At 39.6% G+C, this 6,458-nt stretch overlaps 1 long non-coding RNA gene across 1 annotated transcript; it reads left to right on the top strand.

Moving 5' to 3' along the window:
• The first annotated feature begins 2,542 nt into the window (after positions 1-2,542).
• On the top strand, positions 2,543-5,593 carry LOC140946053 (uncharacterized). The gene is made up of 3 exons (XR_012166800.1): positions 2,543-2,761; positions 2,867-2,971; positions 5,039-5,593. It is a non-coding gene; the product is annotated as an uncharacterized lncRNA (long non-coding RNA).
• The last annotated feature ends 865 nt before the right edge of the window (positions 5,594-6,458 follow it).

Here is a 6,458-nt window from a genome sequence, read left to right as displayed (position 1 = left end):
AGACTCGATTTTGTTGTTGTTTTTTCTCTCTAAGAGGTCCGGGTGGCCATGTGATGACCCGCCAAAAAACCTAGTGTTGCATTTGGGTTGCTATACCTGTGGATTGAGTTATTTCACATTGGTATGCCTGTGGTGCGGACGGAACACTTACGGTCACGTTATTTCCAAATTTTCTTACTCATAGTGCTCCGCTGCGCGCTAGACGTTTCACTGTCCCCTATTTTCTTGTAAAATCGTCTAGATCGAGCGCTTTGCGTTACGAGCGGCCATCTTGCATGAGTGTCAAAACTACTTAGGAGGCAGGGGGTGGTTTGGGAGGAAGCGAGAGAAATAGAGGGACTGTAATAACATCACTGCGGCTCGCGTTCACGGAGCGCGTTGTACCAGCAACGCAGGCGCTTGATTGGTCATTAAACGATAGATGTTAATTTGCGTTGACAACGGGCTTAGTTTAAGTCGCCGACACTGACAAGTCGTTGACAAGTCGTCGTTTCTTTTAAACGTACGCTTTCATAACACATAAGCCACATCTTGCGCAAACACACGAAGGATTTTTGGTATTTTGAGGATGAATCACGTAAGCCAACATGCTTCTGAAGCATCCCAGCCAGAGATGTTATTACAGTCCCCCTATTTTTCTCGCTTCCTCCCAAACCGCCCGCCGCCCCCTAAGTAGTTTTGACACTCATGCAAGATGGCAGCCCGTAACGCAAAGCGCTCGATCTCGACAATCTCACGGAAAAATCGGTGACTGTGAACAGTTTACTGCGTGCGCTCTCCTTTATTACTGGCTTTATTATAACTTAATTAATCCAGGGAATATATTACATGTATCTTACCAATGGTGGCGTCGATCGTTAAAAATGGCAACGACCGTAACGAAAGGGAAATATGCGTCGTCGTGATCCATTACCTTTAGTGAATGATTATGGAGATGAGTCAGATGCCAAGACAAAGCATCTATAATTCTTATTCTGCCTCAGCCTATGGCTCAATTAATAACACTTACCTCGACCTAGATTATTCCTAATATCACACGAACCTCATTCAATAATTGTTTATAATTGTGTATGTAATTTCCGTTACAGGAGGAACTTAAAAAGAAAAAGGCAGCAGAGAAACTTAAGAGGAAAAATTACGAAATAGAGTCACTCAAAAAGGTAAGAAATGTGGGAGAGCTTTTCATGTATTTATGGTATGAAATGGTCCTCCTGGATTGGTACTATTTAATTCTGCAATCTATAACTGACTTCACTTAGCGTCGATTAATTTCAGACTACATAACAGAAGAAGATCGGCGACAACATTGTTGAGACATTTTCCTCAAATGGTGTAACTCCGGAGAACAAAACAATCCACACCTCTCCTCTGTCTCCTCCATTCAAAGTTGGAGTGTTTTATGTTTTCTGCAGGTAGCTCGAACAACAACACAGCAATGTACCGAGGGGGTGGCAAAAAGTCAGACAGACCCTTTAGGGCGCAGTGTCTCAATTAATTTTGTCGCCAATGGTAGATAGAGAGATATGCAAGTTATACATGTATCTATTGAATAAATGGTAAAAGTATTATTTATAAAAGCTGTTGAGAATGTGTGTAGTGGCTACAGTGGCATATCGTGTAGAGATGATGAGTGTGTGTAGTGGCTACAGTGGCATATCGTGTAGAGATGATGACCACACTGAAAATAAGAAAGAACTGTTTCAGCCTCAAAGTGCCAATTCAGCCCTGCAGGCCGATGTCTGATCCAGCCCCTCCTGGAGTCATTTAACACAGTTCAAGCGAAAACAGCCCAATCTAAACGCTCTTCCAGCCCACGCTGGGGCCCATTTCAGCTACTGGGTCCAAATCAACCCTAGGTAGTTGGACTATATTGGCCCTGATTTAAGGGAGCCAAAATGAGATTCAAAAATAGGACTGTATTTTACTTACCGAAACGGCCCCATTTTTAGGGCTGAAAGAGATCTTTCTGATTTACTATGCACCTACTTTATAACTGAAAACCTCTCTTGCTGAAATTCAGAGCCTAATTTGGTTAAAGCCTTGTTTTTCGTACATTTCAGCATTTTTCCGTTAAAATCTTGACGAAACTTCATTCGATCTAAAACTGTTGAATTAAAATTTATGGCCGGTGATAAATCGGTCGCTCTTGTACAGACCCCCCCCCCTCCCCCTCCTCTTTTCCTGTGGGGAGGGGGGTCTGTACACAGGCTTGTCAATTTGCTTCTCTGTCATTGGTTAAGGCACGGCTTTTCTAAGATCTGCGCGCGTCGCCGAAACTGTGGTTGCGTTGTCTGTGCTAAATCTGCCTACTTTATTACGTGTAAACCCTTTTCTTCTCTTCTTTCGTTAATTCTCAATTCACCCCATTTTCCCTAAAAATTCAATCTCAATGCCCTTATAAATGACTACGCGCGATGTGAATGTGTAAAAGCCAAGGTGTCTGAGGTTGTATTTCGTCAATTTATAGGAACTTATGTCCGCTGACCGAGAACTGAATGAAACTGCAGTCAAGTTGCAACTTCTTCACCCGATTCACTCAAAGGGTACTGGGTATCACCCGTAAAAATGATACCCAAATTACCGGGTATCACCCGCCATAGTACGTACTATAGTACGACTGAGAAAGTGCTGTACCGGATGGTACAGGATGATGGATAAAACGTGTTGTAATTGCACGTTTATCGGTCTTATTATAAAATCTGTTGCAGCACGCTGTCACTGAGGTTATATTTTAACGTGCAAAGTAGTATTTAATGGGCCGGTAAGTTGTGAAAGCTTTTATTTTGTTCATTATTTTTGCCTTCGTTGTTTACCTATCCTTTCTAGTGTTGTTGACACTTTAACAGACCAGTTCGTCTGGTTGCAGGCGGACCCTGCGGTAAGCAGGAGAAGAACAGCTTAGTGCGAGCATTTCGGATGATGCCGGTGAACAGGATCGCGACGATTTACGACGTGGACTGATCTTTGGCAGGTATGTTGTGCAGCTTACCATTTCGCTTTCGAACCTCGCTTTCAGCGATAATTAAGCCCCGGGAATTAAGCCAGAAAACCTCTAGATGTAAACTTAAGCTTAACACTGATCTTCGCTATAAAAAGACTGTCAAGAGTAGACGATGTGTGTGCCAAGTTACGACAACCTGCTCTAACGACAACTTTTCTAAAGAGGGTTGAACAACAGGTGTCACCTCTGTGACTCCGAACCTGGTATTCTTCGTCGTTGCTTGGACTGCAGTGCAACATCAAAGGTTTGCGAATCTTGTGCAATTTCACGACAAATTAGATATTTTTCATCGTCTGGAAATCCTTAAGGTACTTAAGACTAATTTGGTCCCTGATCTAGGTAAGTAAGTTGGTATAAGTTGCAATACTGAGTACGAGTTGATTGAAAATGTAAATTTCTACAGGTTCAACCCGCACTTCAAATCAAATTGTTGTAAATCCAGTCAATCCCCCTTATGCTTTTAAACTTCATGCAAATTATTTTATTTTTGAAATAATGTACGTGGTAGGTACTAAGAGAAAGCATTTGCATTCTCAGCTGCTCTAACTGCATCTCATTGAAAGTTGCTTAAACTTGACTAGAAACTGCTCTCAGATCCCTTTGTCAACTACGTTATTTGTCAGTCATTACAATTATCATTTTGCTTTTTTTGTCAAATTATTATCTTATTAAATTTTATATATAGAAGTTGCAGCAGACAGTCTAACATGATTTTATAAATATATACCTGCCTTAGTATCACGTGCATCCCCAGCTGCCTCTAAACAAGCCTTGGTTTCCTGTATTAGCTTGTGTGCACCACCATCACAAAGATTTTCATTACTTCCCGTTATTCTGTGGTTTTACAGATTCCATTTGAAACCAATGTATGCATTCGAAGCTGCCCCCATTGTTGGTTTGTCATTTTCAGTAGATTTCCTTTCGAAATGGTTGAAAAACAAGTTTATTTAAACTAGTTTGCATGAAATATAGGGCTAAAAAATGCATCTTTGATCCTTGTTGCATGCTTTATGTGCCAGATTTGTTACTGTGAAAAGTACACTTAGCATGCATTCCAGCTATTTCTACAGGCACTCCATGCAAATCATTATGGAAACAAATAATTCAACACTTAGAACGTAACAGGATTAAAAACCCCAACTGGCACTGGAGGCAACCATTAGAACTATTAACAATCAAGGCTGCGACTAAGAACAAGTCAGGCAATTGCCTCTTTTGTATTTATTGTTATTCTTATGATTTAAAATGTGGTGCTATAAAGCCACTTGTCAATGATTTCTTTAAGTTCAATGTAGTTGATTTACACATGTGCTTAATGTGCATTGATTACTGTGTTTTATATATTTTTGTACTCCTACAGCACATAACTTAAATATTACTCTTTTGCCTTTTTCAGTTCTGTGGTATTTAAAGTGGTTGTCAATGAACATGTTTGCAGCTGTGAACCCAAGTTTTTTAAAATTTACCAAGCTTAATCTTAGGGGTTCCACACCAACCATGCCAGAGTTGGCATTCAAATGTTTCGAGTTATTTTGCAATTGAATATCTGTAGCTTTTAATTTTTGATACCAAATCTTTTAGCTGTGTTTATTGTTTCCACCATGGCCCTTGTCCACCGACCACGCAGTGTTATTGGGAGATATCAGGCTGACTTACTTTTAGATGTCAGAAACACTCACTATGAAATTATTAATCCATACACACAGGGAGTGGTGATATTGAATATGTTTTAAAATTCAAAATAATATCCTTAGCATTTCCAACCTGTGTTATATGCAGATCCCAACAAAGCAGGTATTTAGAGGAGAGAAATGCTCACAATTTACAGGATGAATTTAAGTTCCTGAATTGCAAAGTGAAACTTTGGGGAAGCAAAAACATAATACATGATGGTGTGAAAACAAAGCTGTTAACAAGAAAAAATTAAAATGAAGAATTCAGTACTACTACATGTGTAACCCAGACAAATGTGCAAGTAATATTCTCTAAAAGCAATGATCAAATAAATCTCTTTTCCCAATTTAATTTTACATGCAGGTGTCTGCTACAAAAGACAAGGGATTAGAGGAAGTGAAAGAATGCACTGTCACAGAGAAGAAACCATTGAAAGAGAAGAAGAGATGTTACTCGATCTCTGGAAGCCAGCTCACAGCTTAAATCCTTTGTGGCCTTTTACTAAACCCAAGTTTTGCTATCAGTTAGCCTTCCACTGACGCAGACTTTCTTGTGGCTCATCACACAATTCTCCTCAAAGAACATGGCCTAGGAATGTCTGCATGGGAGGCTAGCTATCTGTGGGCTGGCTTTAATACTTTCATGTAATTTATATGTCTGCTACAGTCACTGTTTATGTGATTGAAATAAGTATGCAAAGAAGCTGCATTTGGGTCACCCTTATCGAAGGCACCCAAAGTTCATAAAAATAGTGCCCAAGTCTTATATATTGTCAAAAGAATAATATTATATTGCATTATATGGCAAAAAGATGAGTAAATGAGGTTTCAATTAAAATTGTGTCCCTTGCTTCTAGAAGCATTTCTTCTTTCTTTTGAGGATTAGGGGTACAAATTTCATAAGAAGTGTTTCATAAGATTGAAAAGCAAAGCAAAACAAACAAGGGATGCAGACTTTTTAAGGCGCATTTTTTGCTGTGCCCATCCTTTGATGAACTGTATTGAATGCAAGTTTCAGATGTCAACCATCAACTTTGTTTCAAGTTATTGGTAGAGGACAAGTTAATTATAGTGAGTAAAAAAGATTATTTTCTATATTTTGCTAGTTTTGTGTGATTCACCGTTTTATACACAAACTGTTAGATTGATGCTGTATTTCAAATTGTAGAAAATGTTGTTGAGTTGTGGGTGTAATTTTAAACCAAATATTGGTATGAAAGGCAAATGCATACACTTAACTTAGGGACAAATTATATTCCATTGATGTGTTTTTTTACATTGTGTAAAATTACACTACAAAAAAGGCTGCCGAAACTGGCAAAGGCAGCACACTTTTGTATTTAATCTTACATTTTAAGTGTGGTATGGCCATTCCCACGTTCCTTCGGGGTTCCATCAAGTGAATTACCCGAAAGCAGACCTTTGGCTGCAAAATGAGTTTGGGGGTTGTAACTTGCCAGTCCCCATAACCGTAAGACGTACAGCGGCGGATCCAGTGGGAGGGTCGGGGCGGGGTCCTGACCCGCCCCCATCAGGCCTGTGGTTGTTTTTTATTACTTGTTTGACCCCGAAAGTTTTGCATCTGTAGGATGGCATATCACGATTCAACTTGTTGATTTTTCATTGAAACGCGCGGTACCTTTTGACGCGATTAAATTTTAGGCATATTTAAAAAATATGTAATTTTGGAAGGGTACTCTCAAATGATCTGTTCCTTTCAGGATTCCGAATCAAAGATTGGACCCCCTAATTAAAAAAAAATTCTGGATCCGCCCCTGACGTAG

Source organism: Porites lutea, chromosome 1, assembly GCF_958299795.1.
Source record: "Porites lutea chromosome 1, jaPorLute2.1, whole genome shotgun sequence".
Classification (NCBI taxonomy): domain Eukaryota; kingdom Metazoa; phylum Cnidaria; class Anthozoa; order Scleractinia; family Poritidae; genus Porites; species Porites lutea.
Note: the sequence above shows the minus strand (reverse complement) of the source record. Positions and strands in the feature narration are given on the sequence as shown.